Raw genomic sequence first — 16,889 nt, forward strand, 5'->3', positions numbered from 1 at the left:
AACTTAAAGGACAAAGACCGATTACAGCACAGTGTTGACAAAGTAACCATGGGGAATGTGAAAGAAAAAGGTAAAAGATGTGGGTAGAAAATGACAAGAAATACATCACGATCAAAAGTTTCTTTATCCAAAGATGCCATAAAGAGAGTGAAGAGTTAACCCACAAACCTGGTAAAGGTAAAACAAAGGATTTTAGTTAGCATACATAGAGAATGCCTCTCCATCAAAAGATAGATGACCCAACAGAAAAATGGGCAAACGTCTGAAACAGAGACTTCAAAGAAGAAGAAACACAAATGACCCATAAACTTATGAACAGATGGTCAAATCCTAACCAGAGAAATACAAAAGTAAACCATGAGAAACCAGTCAATACCCAAGATTGGAGGGTGAGAGTTAGAAAACCTGTAGTTTCCAAATATTGACAAGATGCAGAGCATTGAGAACCACTGTGAATTCAAATTTGTACAACCACTTTTTTTTTTTTTTTTAAGAGAGAGAGATGGGGCGCCTGGGTGGCTCAGTGGGTTAAAGCCTCTGCCTTCGGCTCAGGTCATGATCTCAGGGTCCTGGGATTGAGCCCCACATCGGGCTCTCTGCTCAGCGGGGAGCCTGCTTCCTCCTCTCTCTCTCTCTCTCTGCCTGCCTCTCTGCCTACTTATGATCTCTATCCATCAAATAAATAAAATCTTTTAAAAAAAAAGAGAGAGAGAGAGAGAGAGAGAGAGAAAGTGTGTGCACATATGTGCAACCAGATGGGGGAGGGGCCGAGGGAGAGAATCTATTGGAGGCTCCCTGCCCAGTGTAGAGTCTGACTCAGGGCTTGATCTCATGACCCTGAGATCATGACCTGAGCTGAAAGCAAGAGTCCAGCACTTAACCAACTGAGCCACCCATGTGCCCCAAATTTGTAAACCACTTTAGAAAATAATTTGGCATGATATTTGAAGATGTACATATCCACTGACAAATCATTTCAATTGATTAAATCTACTTCCTAAGAAAACACTTACACATAGGAATCTGACTTGAGAAAGGTCAAAGGTCTTAGCAGCATTGTTTGTTGAAGAAAAACAAAAGAAAAAGAAAGAAAGAGAAAATCCAACTATGAGGAGTTCAAATTAAGTCCACCAACAGATCATCAAAAACTTTTGGCATACTTATACAATAGAATATCTCACAGCGTGAAAATTAATGAATTGTAGCTACACTAATCAACATGGGTACATCTCGGGAAAATAACATTGACTTAAAAAAAGCAAAACAGAGCTGACTCTATATAAACTTTGAAAACCTAAAACAATATATTGTGTACAGATGCATGTGTAGTAAAATCATAAGACAGAACACTGTAATCACAGAGTGGTTTGGTGGGAGAGGGAGGTGAGAGAAACAAAGCAAAGATTGGGAGACAGAAGACATTTGATTTATTGCTGATACTCCCTTTCTTCAGCTGAGTGGCACATGCACAAATGCTGTTTCATTCTTTTTTCATAATGTAAATATATGTGATGTATTTTTCATTACGTGTATAAAATATTTCATGAAAATTCTAAAAAGAGCACAGGGGAAGGGGATGAGCAGCAAACTCTGAGCAAATCTGGGGACCTGACCAGGTATGTCTTTGGTTTCCTCCCACCTGCATCTTTTCTCAACCTTAAAGGCACATCTAATAGGTTCCACCCACAAATCCTGCCAAGGGATTATGTGATAATCATGGTTTGTGCTAATAAAAGTTTGACGTGACTCTTCCAAGGGAACCTTTGAAGTCAAAAGACCAGCTTGGGCTTTGAAGCACTCCCCATCACCTGCCCATCTGCCGGGTGTCACCTTCCCTCCGCAGCTCCCACCACTGCCGGGCTCTCAGTGGAGGGGACTGGAGGATTGGCCTGCAGACCACTTCAAACAGTTTCTTGGAGCTGATTTGAGATAGCTAATTACTCCTAATTATCACAACACTATGTATGTATTTTTTACAATATATGGTCGGCAAGTTTTTAATCATTCATCTTAGTGCGGGGAGAAAAAGGCACTTGAACATCTTTTTGACTAGGTATGAAACGTAAAAGGACTCTAAGAAAGTGTACTAGTCCAACTTCTTGTAATTTGATTACCACTTAAACATAGTGAGTTTTGGATTCAAGACTTTTGTTACTGCATGTCAGCTAATCAATGTTTCCCGAAACATTCAGTCTTTATAAACATAACTTACTATATATGTGATAACAGACCATCTGGGACAGGTTAAAAAAAAAAAGTGTGATTACCTTATGCGAACATTCATGTGGTTTTATTCACAGATGCTTTAAAATACAATTATTGTTGTACTTTTTAAAATAAAAACAAATCTACACAGAATGGGAAAAGAAATCCTAGAGGGAAAAAAACATTAAGGACTGGGCCATTAGATTTTTCCTGATTAACTTTTGTATTTAATAGAATACCAATATCTATTAGTAGTTGATTTATACTAATTAATCAAATTATTTTGGTTGAATTTTCATTTTTATATCAGAATGTAAAGCTTATTGGTATAGATTTTTCTATGCTGCAAATTTAATCTTAATGAAATAAATTATGGAAGGGAGAAAGGAAGGGAGGTAAAGGAAGAAATTAAGACTTTTGCTAAAAACAGCCTACATGATTCAACTAAGCCAACTTGTGCATTGATATCAGACTGCTATCCTCCTCTGCAGTGGACAGGTCCTAAACACACTACTATTTATCACAAACTCTTCTAAAGTCAATTTGGTTTTGATGAAATTGATGATTATTCAACATTCTGAAAATCAATCTCAAGTAGTAGTTGCTCATAATGATTTCTTTGCCAGGTAACTATAGAAAAACAATTGCAGAAACTATTAAAGTTTAGTATTCTATACCACCAAAGTTTTCAAAAACATCAGTAGCTATCATTATAGTTATTCAGTAATGGTACTTGGCTAGTGTTTCATATATGAACAGAATAAATGCCAACTAATTCTAAGAATTGCTAGTATAAAATTTTTGCCAATAATTATTTTAGAGGAGAATAACAGCCTAGGGTCTAATAGAGACTGTGTCCTAGAGTGACTTCCAGGGAGTCTATTCATCTTCCTGTCGTTTTTGTGGATTACTTCATTGGCAACAAAGAGATTCTCCTATTTTGTCCAAACTGCATGTTCAAGTCTACACAGATCCAGGGAGAAGGACCAGAAGGAAAAAATGATTCCATAGCCTTACCTCCTGATGGGGTCAGAAATAAAATTCTTTGGGAATGGGGTAATTGGGAGTTTGAGGGGTAAGTGGGAGTCTGGGATTGTAGGAGGAAGCGCTTTCCAGATCTCTGGGGACAGCTGCAATTTCCCCAACTTTGCTCTCTTGGTTCCCCTGCCTGTAGTGAAACCCTTAAAACAAAACAAAGAGCCCTTCAAAGCTTACCTGGAAGGTGAAGGGAAATGAGGAGTTGCTACAGTGAGTGTTCATCACGCAGCAGGAGTCAGAATGGGTGGGGGGGCAGACTTACCCATGAAGACCCACCTGTATTTACAATTCTGCCGCTGTCCTCCACTGCCCCCAGCATATACTGGGACTCCTTCTAAAACAACTCGTCAGCCTTCTCTCAGGAGAAGTTCTTAGACTGTTTAAAATTCAACTCATAATGAGGATGCTCAGTAAATAGGAGTTTTCTTAACTCCTCCTCCTCCCTCCTTCAAATCAATGACTTATTTTGTACAGAGGAAGCTGAGTGAGTTGAAAAGTGCACTGAAACCGGCCTTTCAGCCAATTGAATCTACTTGGGTTTTTGGACTGAAGTCCAGTCCTCCTGTCTTCTACAAGGTCAGCCAGGAGCTGTGCCCTGACGTGCCCTCTTCTCTAGGACTGAGCCCCATCCATACCAACGCCTGATTGTGCTTGGGTGAATGAAAGTGTGTGGAATTGCAAGGAAAGGGGGCAGAAGAAATTCTCCCAAGATGCACAGGTAATCTGTTCCTTCAGACAGCTCTCTTCCCTCTGCAACCTGGAACGCTCTATCCAGAAGTGTGGACAATTCTTTGAGGAGGGGACTCTGATTGTCAGCAAGTGAATGGCAGCCATGAAAACAGCAACAGGCCTGGGTCTGGGAACAGAGGTCAAGTACTTAGCTACACTGTGCTTACCTGCTGTCAATAGTAGGAATAAAGCTTAATCCGTACATGTATACACACACAATCCCTCAAAATAGTATCTTCATATAAGTAGAGTTACATTTGTATAAAACAAAGTATTTAAAAATTATAGATAGCAATGCGGCAACAATTCCTGCATTATCCTTTTGTTTAGTTAGTGCTTTAGTTCACAAGGCTAATTTGGATTTTGTTTAAGTTGTAGGAAGAGGCTGACATAGGACCCACACTATCTCATTTTTGGCTAATAGAGTAGGTAGCTGGGACAGGCCGGGTACTGTCCTGCCTTCTGTTTATTACCTCCCTGAACTTTCACAACTACCTTGGGAAGTAGGTATTATTATATCTATTTTACAAACAAAGAAACAAATGCTGAGGGAATTTCGATAACTGCTCATGGTCCCACAGCTGTTAGAAGAGCTAACATTCAAACTCAGACCTACCTCTAAATCCTATACTCCAGACTAAAGCACTAGTCATTGGGAAATGGTGCACGTGGTGGACATGGAGGTACCCCTCCCAGTCTCCCTTTAAGAGAAGCCACTACAGGAGCATAGCTGATGGGACAGTTGCTGTGGCTTTGCATGCACAGTGGCCCTCCTCTGAGACCATGGTTCCCTGGGGTTGAGCGTGGGGGCGGGTAGCAGAATTGACCCATTCCTACCGGACCCCAGGATTGCCTCTAGAGTCGCACTATCCAGTTTGGCAATCACTAGCCTTATGTGGCTACTGAGCACCCAAAATGTGGGTAGTGTCACTAAGGAACTGAATGCTTATTTTTATTTCATTTTAATTAATTTTAATCTAAGTAGCTCCAAGTGGCTCTTAGCGATCATGTTGGACAACACAAACATACAACATTTCTGCTGTTGCAGGAAGTTCCATTAATCTGTACTGCCCTGAAAGGACAGTTTTTGCTTAGGGAGATCACTCACGTGAACTCTACACAGATCCAAAAGAGAAGGAAGAGAGACTTCCTTCAGAGGCACTTCCTTTTGCAACAGTGAGCAATGGACACCAAAAAGGCTGCCAGAGGAAGAGCTCAGGAGATCCCGCAGGAAGGGGTGTGGAGAGCAGAAAAGGAGAGGGTTGGGGGGCACAGATCCCAGATGACTCAGGGATGCCCAGCCTTCTTGGTCTGGACCCACAGGTGAGGACAAAGTGGTGCCACAGGTAGGGGAGAGTGACATTCCCGTCAGAATGGGGTTTGGTGGGCAGGATTTTATGTTGTGATTGAGTGAGATGGAAAACTAGGGCCCAGATGAGTAAAGGTTTGAGAAGAAAGGAGTTTTACAGAGTATTGACCAATAGGAGTTATTTATATTTTCCTCCTCTTCAGTTTCTCCTAGGCTCTTCTTTGTCCTTGACTATCTGACTCTGAAGTCCTTATTAAAAAACAAACAAACAAAAAAAAAAACCTTCTTCTCCCTCTTCTTCTTTTACCTTCCAGTCACCAGAAAAAATATATAACTGCAATAAATATTTTATTTCATCCATGTATCAGACTTTTATGTTCATTGTTCTTCACACAGATCAATTGAACATTAAAATTTTTCTTTCTCAAGAAGAACTAACCGCTCTTTTAGCGTGTATTACAGCCCTCAGTTAACATTCCTTTATAGGGTCATTGGGTCAATGGCGAGGGGAGGCCACATTTTTTTACTTTCATCAAAGGTATTTTCACAGGAAAATACAGGCTAACAGTTTTCTTGTGTAAAACAAAAATAAAACACTAGTGGAAATAAAATATAAAATATGCATATAAAATTTCACTTACTGAAGAGCTAAAATCAAGGCAAAGGTTTTTTTCTTGAAACAACCAACTTTAGGAGTTACTTGCAAATTAGAGTCTCTTTTTTTCTTTACTGTATACAGGAAAATGAAAGATTCATATTGACAGTTTTAAACTCTGTAGTCTCAATGACCAGATATGTTCTTATTAATGGGATCTATGAATTCTTTTTCAGAATGTGTGGAATTAGTCAATTCGACTGGAAAGGCAACAGAGTGTTCATATATAGCTTGAAAATACCGATTTCGAAACACAGATGTTCTACCAAATCCTCGCTCGCTTATTCTCAGCTAAATTCAACCTCTGAGCTTTAAAAAGATTTTCTAAACTGTAAAGGACAAAAAAAAAAATGACATTATACATTTACATCTGGCTCTATCACCATTTAGGGCATGCTATTATACACATTAAACATCTGGGCAAGGGGAAAGGATCTATTTGGGAGCTTCTGGCTATCGTGACAACAGAAGGACATAGTCTCTCAAACCGTTCAGTCTCTGCTCCTCTACTTTTGACACCACTGTGGCCTTTCCATGTTTATTCCAAAAGCCGAGAGTAGGTGCCACTTTAAAACCACAATCATCACAGTAAGCAATATTAATGTGTGGAAGGTAAGTTCCTAGGGGATGCTTCTCTTGCTTGTGCACTAGTTCAATATTATGGATAAGGCAAATCCCTTCCATTTGCAGCAATGCTGTTAAAATAATTTGGATTTTATGGCTTTTAGACGTGGAAGTCTTCTATTTCTGAGTTAAGGGATGGCTCCTAGTGAAACGGTCTTAACAGAAATGGTGAAAATTTGCCACCATTATTTTTCTTGTTAAAAAGTCTCCCTTGTGGATATTCGAAACATTTAACAACATTTTAAATGGCATCGAATACAGACAATAATTACAGCTTCCATGTATTAATGTTTCCTGTACATTGAATGTATAATGCACCTTGGACACAGCATTTTTCCATTTATTCTTCAAAACTCAGTATTATTATTTAGACCTCACAGTTTTGGAAACTGAACTGTGGACAAAGGTACATCAACATTCACTCAACGAACTAAATTTTACTGAGTACCGACTACGTGGCAGGCTCTGTGCTAGACTATATCCTATCCCTACCTTCAGAGGGCTTACCATCCATGAGCAAGGTCTGGTCCAAAGGGAAACAAACAGGTAGGGAGGAACACAGGCAGAAAGAGAATCAGAGTCTGACCTCAAAACAAAACACAAAAGTTCAGGTATGACTGACTGACGTGGATACCAAGAGCCTCAGAGTCATCTCTGACTCACCTCTGCCTGTCACACTACACATCCAATCCGCTGAACATGTTGGCTCTGGCACGTAATAAATCCAGAAGATGACCATATCTAACCACCCTGGTCCAAATCACGGCCATCTCTCACCTGGGCTATTTCATGGGCTCTTGAAGAAACTCCCAGTGTCTGGCCCTTTCTCCACTTACTCTCAAGAGAGCAGCCACCCGGGGTCTTGCTGAAATGTTTAATCACACCATGTCACTCTTCTGCCCAAGACCCTCTGACTCATGACTCAAAGGAAGAGCAAAGTCCTTACGAATGCACTGCAGGCCCGGCTCAGCGTGGGTCCATCTCACGTCGTCTCCTGCCCCTCACTATCCCTGCTCACTGGTGTCCAGTCACGTGGGCTTCAGGGCTTCCCCTCCCACACCAAACACATCCGGCGCTTTTGCACTTCAAAGCCCCACACTTGCTGTTCCCTCTGTCTGGAACTCGCTTTCTAAGACACTTGCATTTGTTCCCTCACTTCCTCTGGGCTTTACCCAGTGTACCCATCTCCACAAGGCATTCTCTGATCACCGTATTTAGGAATGCAACCCTCCCCAAACATTCCTTATTCTCCCCTTCCTGCTTTATCATCCTCCATGGTACCAATCCCCACATGACATGTTACACATTCTACTCATTTCCTGTTTATTGGCTCCCTCTCTTAGCTCTCCCCAACTCCAGATAGTCTGAAATCAGACACTAATATTTAGCCTTTTTTCCCCCCTGAGAGCCAAATAAGTAGCATAACACTCTCCTCCCAGAAATATCTGGCAGTCCCCCACAAAACAAAACAAAACAAAACAAAACAAAACAAAACAAAACAAAAAACAAAAAGAAAAACATGCTTCAGCAAGCGGAGTTTTTGTCTGCTTCACTCAGAGCCTTCTCCACATGACCTATAGTGCTTGGTACATTGTAGGAGCTAAAAATTTGTTGAATGATTTAATATTTTACTGTATCTCCTATACACAAGCCGATTGAAAGAGCACCAAAACTCTAAAATGCTATTGTCAGAAGTGCTATAAACACATTTTGTGGTTTGAATAGTTGGGCCATTTCCCTGAGCTTACTTCACCTGTTCATAAAGGAGACTTCTTACCACCTGCATGGCTCACGAACACAAGATACAGGGATTGCTAGTGAATCTTAGACTCTGGAAATACTTCTAACTGACAAAGGCAAACGGTAAATTGCAAAAAGCATGACACAGCTGGTTTTCATCTTTATTGCAACTTGTTAAAACAAATATTAAACTGTAGGTGATGCAGTGTCCTATGTATAACATTGTAGGAAAGGGTTTAAGCCCCCTTAAAATATACTGTTTAGAATGTGAAACCATTTTTTTTTAAGGATTCCAGGAGTAGTTTAACAGGAATTCTGAAGGACATCAAGCCGACAAGAACCTACAGAGGAAAAATGCTATTCTCTCTCTCACACTAAGGACAGCTCTGTGGTAAGTAAAACGTTGCTATCAGAGAGAGAACACTGCTGACCCACTTACAAGTGTTAGTAGGATCTTGACTAGATTTAAGTGAAAATACTAGAGTGTTAGTGAGCTTACTGAATACCTGGGAGGTGGTCAGGATTCTGTTGAGAAGGTGGGAGAGTCTGTAACGAAGATAATAAAGTCAAAGTACTAAACGAACTGGCGGAAGAGTATATAGTCTGTGTTTCTTGTGTGAAGAACTTCCCTTCTTATGAATAACACTTTTTCTTTTTCCTTTCTTTGGAGTTACCAATTTACCCTAAATAACTAATTTGTAACTGTAGACCTTATTAGTAAAACGTTCCTTACAATCTCCCTTACTTTTCAACCATTATCAGCAGTAATAAATTAATACATCCTTGGGAGCAAAGCTACCAAAAGTTGGTCTGGTCACAGAGAGAACTCTGGCCCAATGCACATTTAGCACCTTGAAATCCCTCCAGTGCATCACACACATTATTTCTCATGATCTGGCCAATAATCCTGTAGGGAAGATATTAGAATACTCATTTTATAATTAGGAAAACTGAAGCTTATGGAGTTATAGTTCAGAAGGGGCAAATGTGGTCACTGAAATCCTAGTCCATGGACTCCAGAACCTACAGCTCTTTCTACTGCACAGCATGAGTTCTCTTAAAGGAAAATTAGGTCTCTTCAGAGATGCATGTTAGGTCTAGGTAGAGATGAGGATGCCTTGGCCATACTTCAGGTAGAGATATCTTAGGAAAGGTCTGTAGTCCTCGACCCTAACTTATATCTGTCTAAGTCCCACCTTGAGCTTAGGGTATTGTATAGACTTGGGCTAGCAGCTTCCAACTCACTGAGCTAAGAACCAAGCAGGCACAGGCACAAGTAGGAGAGACTGTGCCTGGCACCTATGATGCAGAACGGTGGAGAACAGTTCTTCACGGGACACTGCCCTGACAATACCTTCCTCTGTTCAACATTCCTAAAAAATGTCTTAGAAACATATCCTCTTTGTTACTAAAGATACTTCCATGACCAAGTCCTTAATTCAATACATGGAAACATCATCTTATTTTGTGGATTAGAAATGGGTAGGAGTGTGGGTAGGGCAAAATGCCATTTCTGGTTGAGTACCCGGATAATGGGAATGCTGGATTTTAAACAATGCAAATCTCTTCCCCCAAATCTTAAATTATTTCTATTCTGTTCAGTGTCACAAATATTTTACCTTCTGTGTGAAAAACATTGTGCTAGGTGTCAAGGATATAAAAATGAGTAAGAGATGATTTCTTACTCTCAAGGAATCATCAATCTCCTGAAAAAAAAAAAAAAGGAAATCTTTCTCAAATAACATCTTACTTGTATCTACCTTCTTTAAAAGGGTCTATTGAATATTATATTGAATATTTCCTCAGTGACTTAAGGTCAGCCTTATGAACATCAGCTGATGTCCTGGGCCACACGACATGCACAGGTATAGTGAGAAGCCAATGGGTCACAGACACTAAGGGCCACTGATCATAGATGTTAACTAAGAACTGTTAACTCTAATAGTTACCTATACTGGTAACTCCAAAAAAAGTAACCACTAACTGTCCATTTGTCCTGTGCCTTCTTGAATTGGGCAGATGGATGGACAGATAGATTAATGGAAGGAACAACAGACAGATGGATATAAACACCCCTGATGTCCCTCTGCTTTCTGGTGTTTTCCTATTTTTCCCACCCCAGATATAAACTAAAGACATGCTGTATGGTAAATGTGCTTTGAATAAGTATAAAACTGCCTTTAGTCACCACTAAGGCACAGGAAGTGACTGAAGCCTTCTGCTGAGCCCCCTTCCTTCCAAGCGCGCAGAACTGGCCTTTTATTTCTTATTGCTAAGCCTCTTCTCTGACATTGGTGTCAGCTCCCCACCTCCTTTTTATCACTTGAATTTCCAGGAGGCTTGCACCAGCCCTTCTAATCTCTGTCCATTACTAGACTATTCATCATGCTCTTTGTTCTTCTCAAATTACAACGTGCATTTAAATGCCTAGCAGAGAGCTGTCACAGAGCAGGCACTCAGTAAATGCAAGGACCCATTTCCCATTCACAGGCCAATCTTTGATCTGACACTGCCCCCAGTCTCTGAGACCATCAGGTTGATCCACAGAGATACTGCTCCTCTTTGTGGTCAACAAACCATGTGGTCACAATCCATCACTTTTTACTGGTGCATATCTGTGAATAAAGCTTTGTTTTCTTTAACCCCTGCATACGACAATCATGCTTGTAATAACTCATTTGTAGCTGTACAGTATGATAGCTTAGAAGTGCCTTATTGTTTTCATAAATTTTCTCCACCCAGTGGTTCTCATTTAATAAAATAGTCACTTTTGTGTTATTTATATTTTTATAAATAGTTTGTGTTTTGGTGATAATGGATAACACTGGGTCTCAGTTGTGTTAGTGTGAATATACAACTCAAGCTTTCTAGAAGCAGCATTACTACCATTCCAGTGCTGCTTCCTCTTATCCAAGGATGGCAAACCTTGACGGCAAGGAGATGAAAGCCTGAGGTTCACGTCTAAAAGGTAAAGCAATCATAAAGTGCGACACATGTAGCATCTGATTATTTCTCCCCATATACCTCTACACTTGCAACCGAAAAAAAAGTTCTTATTTGTAACATAAACATGTCATGGAATCTTTTTATATTCATCTCTTTGCAGGCTCTCATTAAAGCTAGCACACATATTATAATAACATTAAAAAGGAATAACTATTACATTACTATGACACAAGAATTAATGGAAAGTTCCTCAACCCAAATATCAAAAATGACTGTTACTAACACAGAAAAACATTACTCCATCACACTCATTAAGATTTTTCCCATCTCCTGTCCATCCAGATAAGACCCAGATAAATTACAGTCTCTGATCCAAATGTATCTTTTACTAGTAACATTGTTTTCTCAGAAATTAACTTCCTATGATCCCCCCTCCACAGGTTCTGAAATTTTGCACCCTCTAATAACTATATGAAAATCCTAGCATTCCACTTCAACCCATTTCAGATTTACATGGCAGAGTTCCAAATGCTGAGAACTGCAAAGTGCCCGTTCTTAATGCATGATATCAACCATTTGCCCTGGCCAACAGGACAGAGCCCAGATATTTCTCCAATGTCATATTATAAAGGCAAAGTGCTCTTGATATTTATGTCAAGTTTTTGTGAAATTTGCAGATGATAAATAAATTCTAGCCTTCTCAAACTGGAACCCATCTCACATGCATGTGAGTACTTTTCCTGTGCTGTGTATTCAACTCTGCATGCTTGTACTAGCTCACACATGTGGCTCTGTCTCCAACACACACACACACACACACACACGCACACACACAATCTGCCAAATAGAGATTAAATCATGGGAGTGTCCTCAGAAAGGCTAATTTGGTAACCATTCAAACTGTTATTTTTCAAGTATTACTGAACATTTATGAAGTGGAATTGGGAGAAACTTATTTTGTATTAACAGAAGCGTGTGTATCTTTTTATAGTTGGTCTCTCATTACTAGACAGAATTAGTTATTCATACTTACCAGGACAATGGTAAAGTACACAGATATAAAGTTACAAAATGGCTTTCAAAGTTCTTTTGTTTGTTTACTTTCATGTTGTCAAAACATTTTCCACTTTTCCATGGTCCTTTTTTCAGTTCAGCCTCCTTTTATGATTTACCAAACCCAAAAATTCTTGGAAAGCACGCTAATAACTTTTAGATAGAAAAAATAAATAAATGCTATGATGACTGTAGTTAATAATACTGTTATATATATTTGGGAGTTGCTTAGAGGGTACATCTTAAAAATCTCCATTACAAGAAAAAATTATAATTAAATATGTTAATAGATGTTAACTAGACTAATTATGGTGATCATTTTGCAATATATACCTATATCAAATCATTAAGTTGTATACCTGAAATTAATATAATGTTACCTGTCAATTATACCTCAATAAAATGAAATAAATGTTCAAAACTAAACCACTCATTTCTAATAAACAGACCTATACAATATAACATTCAGTATAAGAATTTCAACTGACTGACAGTTGCCAAAATCGAGTGATTCCAAAGTAAGATAGTGGTGTGGCTTGCTGTAACACTCTGCAAAATATTCAAAAGAGGCAATTAGGCAATGCCAAGAGTTTTTCACTATTGTTATGAAAATATTCAATAGAGATAGTTCAACAGTGGCAACAATTCTTAATGTTATCTTGTTCCCCGTCCCTATGAGGGAGTTGGAATAAATATTGCCTTACCAACTGCCTGAGTGTTACATGTAGAAATCTGAGTTGACAGGTGCCATGTTTACTGTCTACACTAATGATATTCCACTGGTGTACAGTGATGCCCGGAGAAGGTACCATTCCTGAATCTAGCTCCGTGTACCCAGACACACACATGCTTCCACAGATCCATCTGTTAGGCATCAAGAATTACCATACTTAAGAAGAATAATCCTTCAGTCTAAATGTTTAAATGTTAGATGCTAAGTGTACACTGAAGGATTTGAAGCAAGGAACGTGCAACTATGACTCAGTCACACATCTGGTCCAGCCCCATCCGGATGTCAGAACGCATCAGTCATTTTGGATTTATTCATAATGAGAGAAATCAAGTCACAGCCCATGTGGTCTCAGAGGCCTATTTAGATGATGATGAAGACCTATGATACTCCCTGAAGTATGGCAGACTTTCCAAGCTTATTAAGAATATACGTTTCTGACATTCTAAATATCTTAAGTCAGTGATTTTAGCCACTTGGGAAAAACAATGTTGCAGCATGTAATTTAGGTTATTTCAACAGAGCCAGTTCAATCTTAAATCATCATTTCTAATGCATCCCAGTATTGCTACTTTTGTAAAACCACTTTGTAAAGCAACCACAGAATGTGACTTAACAACCAATTACTTGGTAAAGTGTGCAAAACAAGTAAACTTCCCAGCAGTTGGGAGCTCTGCCCAGAGGCCTGAGCTTACCCCTGGCATGGAACCTTGCTCTTCTTCATGAGTTTCAGCAATGTCACATTGCTTGCCAGACTCACGCACTGGTGTCATAAACAGATTCCCTAAAATATCCCCAAGATTCTGATGTCACATTTGGGGTGGACACTTTCTTTTCCTTTTTGCCAATTCTGCATATATATATTTTTTTTAGTCATTCATACCTAGTCAATCACTGTCAATAGCCATCCTCACATATGAATGTTAATACTCTATTTTTTTACTTTTTAATTTTTTTTGGTGAAAGAGCTTTATTTATTTATTTTCTAACATCTTAATTTTATTTTTTTCAGTATTTCAAGATTCATTGTTTATGCACCAAACCCAGTGCTCCATGCAATACATGCCCTCTTTAATATCCACCACAGGCTCCCACATCCCCCCACCTCTCTTCCCTCCTAAGCCCTCAGTTTGTTTCTCAGGTCCACAGTCTCTCACGCTTCATCTCTCCCTCTGATTTACCCCAATTCACTGTTTTTAAGAATTCTTGGTAATTTGTTTCATAGGGGAGGGTGACGATAGGAAGGCAAACCAAAGAAAACCCATCGCAACTACTCAAAGCTGACCTCTGTGAGGCAGTGACAGAGAAGAGACTAATGTCCCACACAGGCTCATTTTGAATAAGACAGTGTGTATTACAGATAGGAAGGGCCAACAAAGTAAATCTCAGTGGCCCAACTAGTTAACAGTAGCAGAAAATGTTAGAGGTGAAAACACAAATGCACCCCAAATGGATTACACTCATACTCTTGTAAGTTACTAGTTCGAGATTATTATATTTAAGATACATCACCTCACACCTGTTAGGATGGCCATTATAAAATATAAACAAACAAAATAGCAAGTGTTCTGTAAATGAATGTAAAATGGTGCAGCTGATGAAGAAAACAGGATGCAGATTCCTCAAAAGACTACAAACAGAACAACCGTATGACCAAACAATCCCATTTCTGGGTACGTATCCAAAAGAACAGAAATCAGGATCTCAGAGAGATACCTGCACACCCATATTCACAGCAGCGTTATTCACGATAGCCAAAAGTTGAAAACAACCGACAAGGCCATCCACAGAGGAACGAATAAAGAAAATGGAGTATATACATGCACTAGAGGATGACTTGACCATAAAAAACGAAACACTGATCCATGCTACAACATGGATGAAACCTGAGGACATAAGGCTAAGTGAAATAAACCACTCACAGAAAGATAAATACTCCAGGATCCCACTTCCATGCGGTATCTAAAGGAGCCCAACTCCAAGGGACAGAAAGTAGAGTGGTGGTTGCAGGTTGCAGGTTTCAGGGAGTATCATAGGTTTGGGGCTGGCGCTGGGGGTAAAAGGAAACAGGGAGTCTCAGAGGCTATAGAACTTCAGCTTTATGAGATGAACACAAAGTTCTAGAGATCTGCACAGTATTGTACGAAGAGTTAACAGTACCGGACTGAACATTTCAGAACGCGTTAAGAATGCAAACATTGTGTTATATGTTTGCGTGTTTTTACCACAGACAAAAATACGTGTGCATCAGCTCTCCTAGGGATGAAAAGTACCGAAATTAGGAGCCACAGCGCATTTCGTGCTTTTCTTCGTTTTCCCTGACAGTAACAAGTCCTATGTCTGTGATGCCGGAGTCGCGGGTACGGGAAGGCGCCTCTTCAGAGCTGCGCACCCCCCGCACGGCCCCACCAAGGACGTGCAGGAGCTTCACCGCACAAGAGCGCAATGTCAAAAACACATGCAAAGGCTTTACCGTGGGACGAGGAACCTAGGGAACGCCGGACGCCCTCAGCTCCTGAGGAGAATTCCCAGAAGAGGTCACAGGTCACCGGTCACAGGTCACGGGTGGGCCAGGCCGCCTGTGTGGCAACACACAGCATGCCCTAAACCCTGAAATGGAAGCAACCGCATGTGTGTGACTGGAGTTGAACAATTCTGAGGGTCTTCCCCTACACTCTTGAATTCCTGCAAGACGAACTCCCCGCCTTCCCCAGGGCTTCTGACGGCAGGCTGCAAACGACAAGAGTCTGCCCATCTCCTTTACTCAGACAGGCTTCCTCAAAGGATCTCAGCAAGAGGTGGGCTTTTCCTCCTCGCGAGGGCTCGCTTTCTGGCTCTCAGTCCGCCTCCACTCACCCACTGTCCTCGGCCGTGTCAGGCGCTTCAAGCAATCCAGGTCCTACATTTGCATTCCCACTTACGTGCTCGCCAGCCGCCCCTAAGAACCACAGCCTGGAACATTCCCCAGCACCTTCCATGTTGAGGGCATGGAGGTACCTTCCGGCTTCTGAGGAGGGGGCGCCGCACACAGCTTGGAAGGGGGTGGGGCCTCGCTCTGCACCAGGTGTGGTCTGGAGACTGGCGGCGGCGCTTTCCCATGGAGCGCGCTGAAAACACGCACGGTGCTAGACCCCACTCCAGACCTACTGAATCAGAACCTGCATTTCAACAAGATCCCCGCGTGAACTGAATGCTGAGCGTGCGTTCAAGTTCAGGAAGCTCTGAAGTGAAATCTGAATATATTTTGAAGCCAAATTTTAGAATTCGGGGGAGGGGTACAGTTTCTATAAGTGTGGGGCTATTTCTGGAATAAATAAATAAATAAATAAATAAATAAATAAATAAATAATATTAATCAAATACTTATTCGTTGAATGAATCTTTTTACTTTAAAATAGAAGAAATAGTAAATCCAATTATTCTATGTATAGGGCCTTGAAGCGTCACTAAGTTTAACAACCTTCCACAGTAAGACTTAAATATGTATTCTTTTCCTTTGTATTTTAATGAATCTGTCTTCAAGACATCTTTAAATTGCTTTATTAACAAATAGGTGTGTTGTCATAATTTAACAATTTTGAGCAATAATTCCCCCTAAAAGGGAAACAGGGCATAAGAAAAGAAAGCTTGTGTGTCTAAATAGGTGAATTTAACATGAAGTAAAATGAACTTTAAGTGCTAGGACCCTCCATTTCCACATGCCTTTCCAAGAGCCAGTAAATAACATTGTATTAAAAATTTTGTTCTTTTTCTTAAAGGCAGATTCAAAAATTATATACCTTTAAAACTTCATAAAACCTGGCCTAATTAATTATGAAAACTCTTTTAAGTTTGTAATATACAACTTTTTAAGTTTTTCC

At 40.2% G+C, this 16,889-nt stretch overlaps 1 protein-coding gene across 1 annotated transcript in view; it reads right to left on the minus strand.

Moving 5' to 3' along the window:
* ENOX1 (ecto-NOX disulfide-thiol exchanger 1) overlaps window positions 1-16,889 on the minus strand; it is a 560,820-nt gene that overhangs the window by 373,886 nt on the left and 170,045 nt on the right. The window contains exon 3 of the mRNA XM_080798203.1: window positions 15,503-15,639. The gene's annotated coding sequence lies outside the window, so the exon portion shown is untranslated. The remainder of the gene's footprint in view (window positions 1-15,502; window positions 15,640-16,889) is intronic.

This window comes from Martes martes (assembly GCF_963455335.1).
Source record: "Martes martes genome assembly, chromosome: 3".
NCBI classification, from domain to species: domain Eukaryota; kingdom Metazoa; phylum Chordata; class Mammalia; order Carnivora; family Mustelidae; genus Martes; species Martes martes.